The sequence below is a fragment of the Eleutherodactylus coqui genome, chromosome 9, assembly GCF_035609145.1.
Source record: "Eleutherodactylus coqui strain aEleCoq1 chromosome 9, aEleCoq1.hap1, whole genome shotgun sequence".
In the NCBI taxonomy this organism is placed as follows: Eukaryota; Metazoa; Chordata; class Amphibia; order Anura; family Eleutherodactylidae; genus Eleutherodactylus; species Eleutherodactylus coqui.
In genome coordinates this window covers 34566638-34581702 of record NC_089845.1, presented here as the reverse complement: position 1 = coordinate 34581702, position 15065 = coordinate 34566638, and the positions used below count along the sequence as shown (strand labels likewise).

At 52.8% G+C, this 15065-nt stretch overlaps 1 protein-coding gene across 1 annotated transcript in view; it reads left to right on the top strand.

Moving 5' to 3' along the window:
• The first annotated feature begins 3193 nt into the window (after positions 1-3193).
• The window catches only part of ABITRAM (actin binding transcription modulator), a 131783-nt gene continuing 119911 nt past the window's right edge, over positions 3194-15065 (top strand). The window contains exon 1 of the mRNA XM_066579219.1: positions 3194-3298. The gene's annotated coding sequence lies outside the window, so the exon portion shown is untranslated. The remainder of the gene's footprint in view (positions 3299-15065) is intronic.

Here is a 15065-nt window from a genome sequence, read left to right as displayed (position 1 = left end):
TTTTTTACTATCTACACGTAGAGGAGTGTTAGATTCTCCTCAGTATATACACGTAAAGGAGTGTTAGATTGTCCTCAGAAGAAACACATAAAGGTGAGGTAGATTCTTCTCAGTATACAAATCTTTTCTTTAGGGTTTAAGGTTTCTGAGAAAAGAACTATTTTATGTATCGTGGATTTTTTCACGTTCAGAATTGATTATTGAAATTGCGACCCCGATACTTTTCTTATTTAGGACCTAAAGAATGGACGTGCCAAATTTCATGTTTGTACGACTCCGGGAAGTTAGAGAATTAGTGGCGAGTCAGTCAGTCAGTGGGGGCTTTCACATTTCTATATATCGGGGGAGGGGAGGTTGATTTGCATGGAACATGGAGGGTCCCTTAGGGAAGTCATGTGATTTCAGTGATAGGCTGGGCATTCTATTGTCCGCCACTTATATAACGGTTGATGATCCCTAATACCTCCTCTGGTCCCTCTCCCTTGTTGTCATCTCCCATCTCACCACTATATTCAACCTCTCTCTGACCTCTAGCATTTTCACGTTTTCTTAAATCTCCCCTTCACCCCCAAATTAGTACGCCTGGTTTACTCCCGCCTTATAAGCTATCTATCTATCTATCTATCTATCAGAAAACTCTCTTTTACACTCGACATAAACCGCCCTGACTAAAGTGTCAAACGACCTCCTGACGGCCAAATCGAGGGGCGACTACTCTGTACTGATCCCCCCTGATCACAAACTGCTCCTCAGTATGCTCCGCTCTGTTGGCCTAAAGGATACTGCTCTCTCCTGGTTCTCCTCCTACCTATCGGACCGCTCATTCAGCTTATCCTTTGCAGGCTCTACCTCACCTCCTCTTCCCCTTGTTGTTGGGGTTCTCCAATGCTCGTCTTTGGCCCCCTCTTCCCCTTGCTGTTGGGGTCTCCCAGGGCTCGATCCTCGGCCCCCTCCTCTTCTCTATATACACAGCCCCCATTGGACAAACCATCAGGAGATTTGGCCTCCAATACCCCTTGTATGCTGATGATACCCAGCTATACACCTCTTCCTGTGACATCTCTGCACCTTTCCTCCAGCACACCACCGACTGTCTGCTGTCTCTAACACTATGTCCTCTCTCTACCTAAAACTGAACCTCTCTAAAACTGAATTCCTGGTGTTTCCACCCTCCACTAACTGACCTCATCCTGACATCTCCATCTCAGTGTTTGGCACCATAACGCCCAGGATGCCCGCTGCCTCGGGGTCATATTCAACTCTGATCTCTCCTTTACCCCTATCTGGCTGCCCGTCAAATACAGAATTCAATTTAAACTCACTACCTTCATCCACAAAGCCCTCCACAGTGCTGCGCTGCCCTACATTGCTTCCCTCATCTCAATCCACCACCCAGCCTGGGCCCTCCGCTCTGCCAACAAAATCAGACTGAGTGCTCCTTTAATTTGAACCTCTCATTCTGACCTCCAATACTTCCCCAGAGAAGCACTTGTCCTCTGGAATCTGCTACCCAAAACTATCCGGGCAATCCCCGACACACATAATTTCAGGCGTGCCCTAAAAATGCACCTCTTCAGGAAGGCAAACCACATCTCCTGAACCAAACCCCTCTGTACGCCGCCTGATAACATGCTCCCTGTCCTAGTGACGCAACCCCTGCTAGCCGCCATCAACCGCCCCCTGCAGTCATACTGATTCAGCCACCACACGGCCTGACCATTGTCTATGTGTATAGCATCCCACACTCTGCACCTTGCCGTACCGTGCACATCTCCACCCCGCCAAACCATGCACATCTCCACCTCGCCATACTGCGCACATCTCCAACCGGCCATACCTCGCACATTTCCATCCCGCCATGCTGCGCACATTTCCACCCCGCCATACCGTGCACATCTCCACCCCGCCATACTGCGCAAATCTCCACCCTGCCATACTGCGCACATCTCCACCAAGCCATATCACACACATCTCCCCCCCGCCATACTGCGCACATCTCCACACCACCATACCGTGGACATCTCCACCCCGCCATATCGTGTCCATCTCCACCTCGCCATACCGTGCACATCTCCAGCCCCTTTACCTTCTGTATCCCCCCATTATTTGTAGTGTGTAAGCTCGTTGGAGCAGGACCCTCACCCCTACTGTCTCCATCCACTGATTACTACATGTAACCGTGGTCTTGTATCTCTTCTCCCCTATTCTGTAAGCGCTGCGGAATATGTTGGCGCTATATAAATAACGATGATTATTATTGATGGTTTCTGGTGCCGCTGTAACCCTTTCCCATCTCTATTCGGATTCACATGAATGTATTTGCGCGACCAAGTTTTGCACGCAGAATACGCAGAGCTTTGTGCCCATTGATTTTAGCGCTTTGTTCCCATTCTCGCAATTTTCATACGCATTTTGGTCACATGAAAAAACCCGCAGCATGGTCTAATTTTCGGCGTATTTGCAGACCAACAGTCCCAATAGAAGTCAATGGCGAGTGTCCAAATGTGTGCGCAATACACAAAGAGCGGCGTGATGTGCTGCGCAATTCCGCCGGAAAACAAACACTTCCGGAACTCATTTGCCATTTCAATTGTTGCATCTCTGTTTGCCGCACGCAAATCAACATGGCGGAAAAAGTACAGAAGAAAATACGCCGAGCCCTTCGCTTAGAGACTGCTGAATAGGAAGCCATCGTATACGGGACCTTTCACGCAGGATGGAATCAGTCGACGCGGACATTTCTGCGTCACAATGTTATCCCTATGGGGATGGGATTCCGCAGCCGTTAAACTCTGCGCCTCTTTACTTCAAAACCGCAAGATTAAATTCTGCGTTGGAAAACGTTCCACTGTGGAATGAACCACGTTGTGCGCAATTGTTGCTGCGGATTTATAACATACAGGGGATGGAATTCACAGGAAAAAAAGGGAAAAAATTCTGCAAGACGATCCGTGGTTAAAACGCCACAAAATTCACACTAGGTGACAAAAATCCACATTTTGCGCTGCGTCCCGCGTGAAAGGTCCCTAAGCATCCCACAGACACCATGTGCTTTTCAATTCACCCCCTACCACAAGAAGCTCCCCCCTAACCCTAGAAATACCTCGTGCATCCCCCCCCCCCACGTGTTCTATAGCTGCCCCAACTCCATAGCAACACTCCGAGTCATGTGACCGGGGGCCGTCACCTGACCTGCTGACGTCACACCTCCTTTCTCCCACTCCACTCTAGCCTCTGACGACCGCGTAGTGCAATTTGTTGCTGCTGTGGAACTACAAGTCCCAGAAGATATCTACGGGTGAGAGTCCTGGTGGGCTGGCTGTCATGGGGGCTGCTTCATAGAAGGCAGCGAATGATCCCCAGATCACTCGGGTTATTCACACGTCCTATGTCATGTGCATTAATAACACCCTGCAGCAGTCCGGTATTGCAGTGTATTGTGCCCCAGTAAAGCCTGAATGTGGCCAAGGGGGCTGCAGTGCCGGACTTTGAACCCTCCACGATGCCCGGCGGTGGCCCGTGGCGCCTCGTCCTTAATGGGGGCTGCTGAGAGCCCAATAATGGCGCCTTCCCACCGCCCAGCTTTGTGCACGATATCCGTCTGCGATCTGTCGGTTGTGAAGAGCGCCACTTCTGGCGTCCGTAGTCACATGATGATCGCTGCCTGTCCTGTTAGGGGTGATTCTGTGGCCGTCGCCCGTTATTTCCTACGGCCGCTAAAAGAATATATGCTCGCCTCAGCGTATAGATGGGATTTTCGTGCGTCTGCTGGCAGCGTGCTGCGGGGATGGGATTTTCGTGCGTCTGCTGGCAGCGTGCTGCGGGGATGGGATTTTCGTGCGTCTGCTGGCAGCGTGCTGCGGGGATGGGATTTTCGTGCGGCTGCTGGCAGCGTGCTGCGGGGATGGGATTTTCGTGCGGCTGCTGGCAGCGTGCTGCGGGGATGGGATTTTCGTGCGTCTGCTGGCAGCGTGCTGCGGGGATGGGATTTTCGTGCGTCTGCTGGCAGCGTGCTGCGGGGATGGGATTTTCGTGCGGCTGCTGGCAGCGTGCTGCGGGGATGGGATTTTCGTGCGGCTGCTGGCAGCGTGCTGTGGGGATGGGATTTTCGTGCGGCTGCTGGCAGCGTGCTGCGGGGATGGGATTTTCGTGCGCCTGCTGGCAGCGTGCTGCGGGGATGGGATTTTCGTGCGGTTGCTGGCAGCGTGCTGCGGGGATGGGATTTTCGTGCGCCTGCTGGCAGCGTGCTGCGGGGATGGGATTTTCGTGCGTCTGCTGGCAGCGTGCTGCGGGGATGGGATTTTCGTGCGTCTGCTGGCAGCGTGCTGCGGGGATGGGATTTTCGTGCGTCTGCTGGCAGCGTGCTGCGGGGATGGGATTTTCGTGCGTCTGCTGGCAGCGTGCTGCGGGGATGGGATTTTCGTGCGTCTGCTGGCAGCGTGCTGCGGGGATGGGATTTTCGTGCGTCTGCTGGCAGCGTGCTGCGGGGATGGGATTTTCGTGCGGTTGCTGGCAGCGTGCTGCGGGGATGGGATTTTCGTGCGGCTGCTGGCAGCGTGCTGCGGGGATGGGATTTTCGTGCGGCTGCTGGCAGCGTGCTGCGGGGATGGGATTTTCGTGCGGCTGCTGGCAGCGTGCTGCGGGGATGGGATTTTCGTGCGGCTGCTGGCAGCGTGCTGCGGGGATGGGATTTTCGTGCGGCTGCTGGCAGCGGGCTGCGGGGATGGGATTTTCGTGCGGCAGCGGGCTGCGGGGATGGGATTTTCGTGCGTCTGCTGGCAGCGTGCTGCGGGGATGGGATTTTCGTGCGTCTGCTGGCAGCGTGCTGCGGGGATGGGATTTTCGTGCGTCTGCTGGCAGCGTGCTGCGGGGATGGGATTTTCGTGCGTCTGCTGGCAGCGTGCTGCGGGGATGGGATTTTCGTGCGGTTGCTGGCAGCGTGCTGCGGGGATGGGATTTTCGTGCGGTTGCTGGCAGCGTGCTGCGGGGATGGGATTTTCGTGCGGCTGCTGGCAGCGTGCTGCGGGGATGGGATTTTCGTGCGGCTGCTGGCAGCGTGCTGCGGGGATGGGATTTTCGTGCGGCTGCTGGCAGCGTGCTGCGGGGATGGGATTTTCGTGCGGCTGCTGGCAGCGTGCTGCGGGGATGGGATTTTCGTGCGGCTGCTGGCAGCGTGCTGCGGGGATGGGATTTTCGTGCGGCTGCTGGCAGCGTGCTGCGGGGATGGGATTTTCGTGCGGCTGCTGGCAGCGGGCTGCGGGGATGGGATTTTCGTGCGGCTGCTGGCAGCGGGCTGCGGGGATGGGATTTTCGTGCGGCAGCGGGCTGCGGGGATGGGATTTTCGTGCGTCTGCTGGCCGCGGGCTGTGGGGATGGGATTTTCGTGCGGCTGCTGGCGGCGTGCTGCGGGGATGGGATTGTCGTGCGTCTGCTGGCGGAGTGCTGCGGGGATGGGATTTTCGTGCGGCTGCTGGCGGCGTGCTGCGGGGATGGGATTTTCGTGCGGCAGCGGGCTGCGGGGATGGGATTTTCGTGCGTCTGCTGGCCGCGGGCTGCGGGGATGGGATTTTCGTGCGGCTGCTGGCGGCGTGCTGCGGGGATGGGATTTTCGTGCGTCTGCTGGCCGCGGGCTGCGGGGATGGGATTTTCGTGCGGCTGCTGGCGGAGTGCTGCGGGGATGGGATTGTCGTGCGTCTGCTGGCGGAGTGCTGCGGGGATGGGATTTTCGTGCGGCTGCTGGCAGCGTGCTGCGGGGATGGGATTTTCGTGCGGCTGCTGGCAGCGTGCTGCGGGGATGGGATTTTCGTGCGGCTGCTGGCAGCGGGCTGCGGGGATGGGATTTTCGTGCGGCAGCGGGCTGCGGGGATGGGATTTTCGTGCGTCTGCTGGCAGCGTGCTGCGGGGATGGGATTTTCGTGCGTCTGCTGGCAGCGTGCTGCGGGGATGGGATTTTCGTGCGTCTGCTGGCAGCGTGCTGCGGGGATGGGATTTTCGTGCGTCTGCTGGCAGCGTGCTGCGGGGATGGGATTTTCGTGCGGTTGCTGGCAGCGTGCTGCGGGGATGGGATTTTCGTGCGGTTGCTGGCAGCGTGCTGCGGGGATGGGATTTTCGTGCGGCTGCTGGCAGCGTGCTGCGGGGATGGGATTTTCGTGCGGCTGCTGGCAGCGTGCTGCGGGGATGGGATTTTCGTGCGGCTGCTGGCAGCGTGCTGCGGGGATGGGATTTTCGTGCGGCTGCTGGCAGCGTGCTGCGGGGATGGGATTTTCGTGCGGCTGCTGGCAGCGTGCTGCGGGGATGGGATTTTCGTGCGGCTGCTGGCAGCGGGCTGCGGGGATGGGATTTTCGTGCGGCTGCTGGCAGCGGGCTGCGGGGATGGGATTTTCGTGCGGCAGCGGGCTGCGGGGATGGGATTTTCGTGCGTCTGCTGGCCGCGGGCTGTGGGGATGGGATTTTCGTGCGGCTGCTGGCGGCGTGCTGCGGGGATGGGATTGTCGTGCGTCTGCTGGCGGAGTGCTGCGGGGATGGGATTTTCGTGCGGCTGCTGGCGGCGTGCTGCGGGGATGGGATTTTCGTGCGGCAGCGGGCTGCGGGGATGGGATTTTCGTGCGTCTGCTGGCCGCGGGCTGCGGGGATGGGATTTTCGTGCGGCTGCTGGCGGCGTGCTGCGGGGATGGGATTTTCGTGCGTCTGCTGGCCGCGGGCTGCGGGGATGGGATTTTCGTGCGGCTGCTGGCGGAGTGCTGCGGGGATGGGATTGTCGTGCGTCTGCTGGCGGAGTGCTGCGGGGATGGGATTGTCGTGCGTCTGCTGGCGGAGTGCTGCGGGGATGGGATTGTCGTGCGTCTGCTGGCGGAGTGCTGCGGGGATGGGATTGTCGTGCGTCTGCTGGCGGAGTGCTGCGGGGATGGGATTTTCGTGCGTCTGCTGGCCGCGGGCTGCGGGGATGGGATTTTCGTGCGGCTGCTGGCGGAGTGCTGCGGGGATGGGATTGTCGTGCGTCTGCTGGCGGAGTGCTGCGGGGATGGGATTGTCGTGCGTCTGCTGGCGGAGTGCTGCGGGGATGGGATTGTCGTGCGTCTGCTGGCGGCGTGCTGCGGGGATGGGATATTTTCGTGCGGCTGCTGGCAGCGTGCTGCGGGGATGGGATTTTCGTGCATTTGCTGGCGGCGTGCTGCGGGGATGGGATGGGATTTTCGTGCGGCTGCTGGCAGCGTGCTGCGGGGATGGGATTTTCGTGCGGCTGCTGGCAGCGTGCTGCGGGGATGGGATTTTCGTGCGGCTGCTGGCAGCGTGCTGCGGGGATGGGATTTTCGTGCATTTGCTGGCGGCGTGCTGCGGGGATGGGATGGGATTTTCGTGGGGCTGCTAGCAGCGTGCTGCGGGAATGGGATGTGACTGTCTTGTAAAATGCGTTGCACTTGCAGCAGAGATTGCATGATGGTAAGCGCGATGTCAGTCCGATTTTCTATTTTTCCCCCAGACCAATGTCGCACTGGCGGTGTGATCGCACCCTGAGCCGGGCTCTCACGGGCGTTCAGTTAAATGCCGCATGAAACTACGGCATTTTACTGCAATTTCGAACTGCGCTTTTTAACGCACCCCATCATTGTGAGGGGTGATGAGTAGAGATGGGCGAGCGTATTCGCTAAGGGCAAATTACCGTTCCTCCCCCGCTGGCACCCGAATCTTTAGAGACGAGCGGGCAGGTACTCGTATAAGGCACTACTCGCTCGAGTATTTGCCCTTAGCGAGTAGGCTCGCTCATCTCTAGTGATGAGGTGTGCTGAAAACTAGCGCAGACAGTGCTCAGAAATCCCAGGTCTGCGAGGCTCCGCTGGAATCATTGGGAGTGTTGTACGATGGTTAGCGGGACGCCGTGCTAATCGCGGTAAAAGTTGCCTTAGGCCTCTCGCACGGGCGTTCTCAATGCCCATTAAAAACACTGCACTAAGCTTCCATACATCTCAGTGGGACATGTCAGACGAGCATTTTGGCGCAGTGTTTGTAACGCACGCTAAAACGAGCGCTGTATGTTCCATCTTCAGCGCCGCAGCGTGTTTTTCACGCCCTGCAATACGCTTTAAACGCTGCACAAATATGTCCGTGTGGATCTGGCCCTGGGGTGCATTGCATAACACAGACTGCATGCCGCGTGGTGAGCGGAACACTCGTATGAGTACAGAACCCGCTGCGGGAGAACAGTCGCCCGCGTAAACGCACATTGCAGATAATGGCTTGTATTTTCATGCGAGTTTTGAGCATCTCACAATGCAAAAACCTCACAATTTTCTTGCTGCTCCGTACGCTTCCTCGGGGTAGTAACATAGTATGTAAGGCCGAATGAAGACCATGTCCATCTAGTCCAGCCTGTCTATCCTCCTGTGTTGTTGATCCAGAGGAAGGCAAAAAAAACCCCAAGAGCAGAAGCCAATTAGCCCTTTTGGGGGAAAAACTCCTTCCCGACTCCCTAATGGCAATCAGACTGTTCCCTGGATCAACCCCTAATAGTTCCTACCTGCCTGTATACCAGGATTGACACTTAACCTAATATTTATATCCTGTAATATCCTTCTTCTCCAGAAAGACATCAAGTCCTCTTTTAAACTCCTCTATGGATTTTGCCACCACCACTTCCTCCGGTAGAGAGTTCCACAGTCTAACTGCTCTTACAGTAAAGAACCCATTTCTATGTTGGTGGTGGAACCTACTTTCCTCTAATCATAGTGGATGTCCTCTTGTTACCGTCGTAGTCCTGGGTGTAAACAGATCACGGGAGAGATCCTTGTATTGTCCCCTCATGTATTTATACATAGTTATCTGGTCGCCCCTTAGCCGCCTTTTTTCCAGGGTAAATAATCCCAGTTTTGATGCCTCTCTGGGTATTCCAGTCCCGTCATTCCATGTATCAGTTTAGTTGCCCTTCTTTGAACCCCCTCCAGCACTGTGACATCTTTCCTGAGCACCGGTGACCAGAACTGTACGCAGTATTCCATGTGAGGCCTGACAAGTGCCTTATATAATGGGAGGATAATGTTCTCATCCTTCGCCCCTATACCTCTTTTAATGCACCCCAAGACTTTATTAGCTTTTGCAGCAGCTGACTGGCATTGGTTACTCCAGTTTAACCTATAATCCACTAGTACACCCAGGTCCTTTTCCATATCACTTTTCCCTAGTGGTACCCCATTTAGTGTATATTGGTGACATCCGTTTCTCCTGCCCATGTGCAGAACCTTACATTTATCAACATTGAACTTCATTTGCCATTTTTCTGCCCAAGCCCCCAGCTTATCTCGGTCCGTTTGTAGCCGCACATTGTCCTCCGTTGTATGTATTATATTGTATAATTTTGTGTCATCTGCAAATATTGATATTTTGCTGTGCAGCCCCTCTATCAGGTCATTGATAAATATGTTGAACAGAATGAGGCCTAGTACTAAACCCAGTGGCACCCCACTAGCAACGGTGGCCCAATCAGAGTATGAACCATTTATTGCCACCCTCTGCTTTCTACCTCTGAGCCAGTTCTTTACCCAGATACACACGTTTTCACCCAATCCGAGCTGCCTCATTTTATATATCCGCCTATTATGCGGCGCGGTGTCAGATGCTTTAGAGAAGCATTTTTTTTAAAACCTGTGTTTTTCATGGCATTTTTAAAGGTAGTTTTTGTCACAAAAATCTTAGTTGTGGTGACGAGTAAACATGAAGCGCAGTACTAAGATGTTTTTACTTGTCTTAGGCCACCCGCACAGCGAATCCGCAGCAAATGCCGCCCGTTACTTCCTATGGAGATCCGCGGCCTCCCACACACGAGTGAAAGCAATTGCGATTTCAGCTTTTGGAGGAAAACTCTCAGCACGCTCCACTTTCATGCAGACTCCGCACGGATGGCTTCTATTAAGAAGCCGTCCGACCTGCGCCGAATATGTTCACTGCGGACAGGTCGTGGATTACGCGTCATGGCCCAGTGACGGCGTGGGGAAACACATTTTTGAAAAAAAGCATCTGTACTGCGCATGTGCGACGGCGAGCCACAGGGGTCCATCCGCAGTACAGAAGAGACGGCGACAGAGCAGGTACGTGCGGACGGCGCTGCTGCCATGGCCGGATTCTGCTGTAGGATTCCACATACGGAGTTCTTCTGCCTTGTGCAGGAGCACTTACTGTTTTTGGGCCCATTCTGCTTTATTTCCAGCACGGCCGGCTTGGGTTCGGCATTTTTTAAAGCGCCAGTATATTCATTGAAATTTATTTTCTTTTTAATGTGTCTCACAAAACTGCGGGAGGAGCCCATGTCTGCCATATTTACCATATCTGCCATGTCTGCCCGTGTAAAGTGGGACTGTCAGACAAGAGGTTGGGGTGCGGCATGCTGTGAGTTGGAAGAGCTCTGGATCTGCTCAGATCCCGCACTCGGGGTTCAGCTTTCCTGCTGCATTCGGGAAGTAGGATAGCGGATCCCCGTGGCTGAACAGCTCTGTCGCCAGATGGACCCCTTAGACTATAAGGGCCCATGCTTGTGACCCTGTTTTCACCGTGTGTCACACTTGCGTGGCACGGCCGCGTGATATGTGGTGAATGGAACCAATGAAAGTCAGTTGGACTTTCATTGGGTACTGGTGCATCTTGTCTCCACCGGAACTAGGGGTGGAGAAATGGGTTGGCCTGTCTCAGTGACAGGTGACGCCCCCAGCAGTGGATTGGCTGCTGCTTCCTGCCGCACACAGCATGTCATGCCCCGCAGTTTCCGTGTAGAGCTCTGAGAGTGACAGTCTGGTATGGCAGCGATGACAGATTCCAGTGGAGAAGGGACACCGCCGGCCAGGGACTCTGACAGCGGGGGACCAGAGCTCATCCAGCGCTTCTCTTCCTGCAGTGGACAGCGGTGCTGCGTTCACCGGTGGCGACACCTACATTCATCCAGGCATGGTGAATGCCGGGGCCCCTGTTTAGCAGCACTATAGGAGGACCAGAGCACAGCACCAGGGAGACTGACAGTGCAGGAGCGTCGAGAGAACAAGTGAGATCGGCGGGGTGAGTGACAGGAGGCCGGAGGGGAAATAATGGCAAAGAGGCTTCTGCAGCCGCACCTCCGCCGAATAACAGCCGCCACCTGACATGCTGTCTGTGGGGGGTAAGACGGCCATTATGGGGTAACACATGCAGCACCTTACAAGTTAACATGCACACCGGTGTGTAGACACTGTATCAATACACAAAATAAATAAATAGCAGCACATTCTATTTCTCTGCATACGTATGCAGTGCAAGTCTATACCCTTTTATGGCTGGAAATGTGTAAAGCGCTGCGGGTCTACCGTTCACCCACTGTCTAGTTTTTGGATGGAAGAAAAAGCGCTGCACGCGTTTTGAGCCGGATCTGTGACAGAAGTTTTTTAACTGCTTATTCTTGTGCCACTAATGGACTTGATTATCAGCATATTGTATCATTTTTCTAATGCACTACTAGGCCTCAGAGTAGCAGCGTATTAGAAAGCGTATGAAGCTGAGCCTCATAGGCCGCCGTAACTGGCGTACCTGGAGGCCATATTAAAGCCTTTGGGACCCAGCGATCACATGGGTGAGAGGGAGCCCCCTCCCTCCATCAGCATTTTACTGACCGCGGCATGTAAAGGGTTAAACAGCGGGGATTAGAGGTTTCTTTGGTCCCCGCTGTTAGAGCAGGTGCCATGCTGTCATCCAACAGCTGAGCATTTGCTACCCCTATAGCCCTGGTGGTGGTTCCCCTTGATGATGTTGCAGGGCGAAACATGTCTGGGGGGGCTGTAGGTTAGATTTTAATAGGGTGTTGGTGGTGCTGACTTGTGGCTTTTGGAGGTTGGCCATCCTATGTCTTAGGCTGCATTCACACGAACGTATATCGGCTCGGTTTTCACGCCAAGCCGATATACGGTGTACTCATCCGCAGGGGCGGAGGATGGAAGAGCCAGGAGCAGGAACTGAGCTCCCGCCCCCTCTCTGCCTCCTCTCCACCTCCTCTCCGCCCCTCTGCACTATTTGCAATGAAAGGAGGCGGGACGGGGCTAAGTTAAGAGAATTAGCCCTGCCTCGTCCCGCCTCTCCATATTGCAAATAGTGCAGAGGGGCGGAGAGGAGGCAGAGAGGGGGCGGGAGCTCAGAGAACTGTTCCTGGCTCTTCCATCCTCCCCCCCCCCCCTGCAGATGAGGACGATATACGTTCGTGTGACGTACACTTATGCCCTGGGGATAGCGCGAGATCAGAAGAGATCCCGTGCTATCCGGCAGCGGAAGCCGGCCTCCCCCTGCAATAATGGGGGTGTGTCGGGACAGCAACCCCCGCTGTTAACACCTTACACACTGCAATCTAGATCGCGGCGTGTAAAGGGCTCACAGAGGGAGGGTGCTCCCTCTGACGTCATTGGACCCCTGCGACGTAAAGAGGGCTGATTGGTTGGCGTGACAACAGAACGCCAGCTACAGGTGTCTTGCTTTGCCATTACCTATGATCGCTATTACTAGCGATAAGGCATTGCAGGACAAAAGTCCTGCAGTGTTTTATCATGGCGATCGTAGGTCTTATGGTACGAGTCAGAAGATAAGAATTGTGTAAAAGAAAAATTAAAAAAAAACCCCTCTTTGTGCTTTTCCCCCTATTAGTTTAAAAAAAAGTAGAAAAAAATGAAAATCCCACATTTTTGGTAACGACTTGTGCAACAAATTGAACACACTTTTTATCCTGCACGGAAAAAAGCATAAAAAAACAAAAACCTAAAAAACTGAGGCAGGGGAATCAGTAATTTAATCAGGAATACCGCAGCAGAGTCCGTCACGGCACCCCGCCAAAGACCCCATACTTATCTCCGGATCCGCTGCACGAAGTCCCGCATGACGTGCCAGCAGTGTAATATGACGCGGTAGGCGGGTGTGTATTTAGTGGAATTATGGTGTGACAGGCGGCTTCCATTGACTACGCGCGTATACCTGCGGCAAATAGGACATGCTGTGGGTAATTTCACCCTGCAGAATTCCGCGGTAGAATCCCGCACCGTGTACAATAGAACCTAATAGCTGCGGTGAAACGCGGCGGAAATCCGTCCGTGGGCATTAGGCCTTAGACTATTTTACCGGTCTGATCCCTGAAAAGACTGGATGAATAAATAAAATCACCTTTTTATAAATCGAGTTCCCAGACCAGTACAAATACAAAAACAAGAAAACGTCAAATAAATATATATATCTGCCACCCAGACCGCAAGAATGTGTGAGGCCCAAGTACAGATGTGACTCCAGTGTATAACCATGGATAATTCACAGGTACGGCAATTCTCCAAACCCCCAGGTTCAATGTCATAGGAGTGAGTGTAATACACCTGTATGGGATCTGTAGAAAAGGTTTTATTGAATGCTGTACCCCCATACAGATGTCATTGTAGTATAGATGTCCACAATGATATGCCTGACCCCGTATTATACTGCTAGCTTATTACGCCTGAGTGCATTATTATATAGCTGTCACAACCAACGGCAGCGTTCCCAGCACTACCAGGGTAATGAATCCCATGCCCAGCCGTGGTGAAAGCACTATCTTAAAGGGGTATGTTGTCGTTTCTCTAGTTTCTTCATAATGGTTCTCTGGTTCAATTAATTAAACATGTAATTGTGTGCAGCATCGCTGATCGATCTAACAGTCTGTCTGCTGCGGGTCTCATCACTTATCAATATTTAAATAAGTAAGTCTGATTAGGTTCTGCTTCAACGCGTTTCTGTTGTATTAACAACTCATCAGGAGCCAATGACATCGAGCTTCATCGAGCAAACTCTAATTCAAAAACTAGACAAAAACACCCTCATTTTTCTACGGGGCGCAAAAAGCCAATAGTGATCTATTTCAATGTGGAACGTTTCCTGCCTAAACTCAGTTGCTTACCCCAAAGAGATCCTGGCCAATGCTCAGCCCCCTAATGGTAGGTATAGAGAAAATAACAAACGAGTCAGCAGAGCCACCAGCCTGAATGGTAGGCTGGAGACCATAAAAAAAAAAAAGAGGCAAAATGCTTAATTTTTTCATTTTACCTCCTAAAAAAAGCAATACAAGTAATCAAAAAAGTCGTATGTGTACCTCAAAATGGTAGCTATAAAAACTACATCTCGACACGCAAAAAACAAGCCCTCACAGAGCTCCGTCCATGAAAAAATTAAAAAGTTATGGGACTTTGAATGCAGCAATTTAGAAAAAGATATATCGTATTAGAAAAGAAAGGGTTCTTATTGCGGAAAAGTGGAAAAACCTACAAAAAAAAAAAAATAAAAGAATTTCGGTATCGTTGTAGTTGTACTGACCTGCAGAAAAGATGTATTGTGTCATTTATGCTCTGTGGTTAATGCAGTTCAAAGGAACCGAAAAAAACAATGGCAGAATTGATGTGTTTTCTCTTCCTGCTATCATAAAAAAATGAATAAAAGTTTTTTACAATATAGTCTTATGTACCCCAAAATGGCGCCGATAAACACTACAGTTCACCACGCAAAAACAAGCCCTTGTACGGCCATGTCAACGGAAAAATAAGGTTATGGCTTTTTTGAAAAGTGGAGATGAAAAACTCCAAAAAATCGTTGTCCTTATGCCCAAAATAGGCCATGTCCTTAAGGGGTTAAGTAAGCATATTAACCCCTTAACGCTCCAGGATGTACATTTACATCCTGCAGTGTCAGGGTATGTATGAAGAGAGATCGCTGGGGGACCTCTCCTCATACAGAGCGGGCGTCAGCTGTTCATTACAGCTGACACCCACAGGCAATAGCTGCAACCAGCCGCTCGGACAGGCCGCAGGGCTACCTTAGCAGACTGCCTATCAAGCCGTCCCCGTGGGGTGGCTTGATAGACTGCCTGTCAGATCGCAGTATGATGTAATGCTATAGCATTACATCATACTGCAGGAGCGATCAAAGCATCGCTAGTTGTGGTCCCCCAGGGGGGCTAAAAAAAGAAAAAAGTGAGAATAAGGTCAAAGTTTAACTTTTTTTATTTAACAATTAGTAATAAAAGTTTGAATCACCCCCCCTTTTGCCATATCTATAAT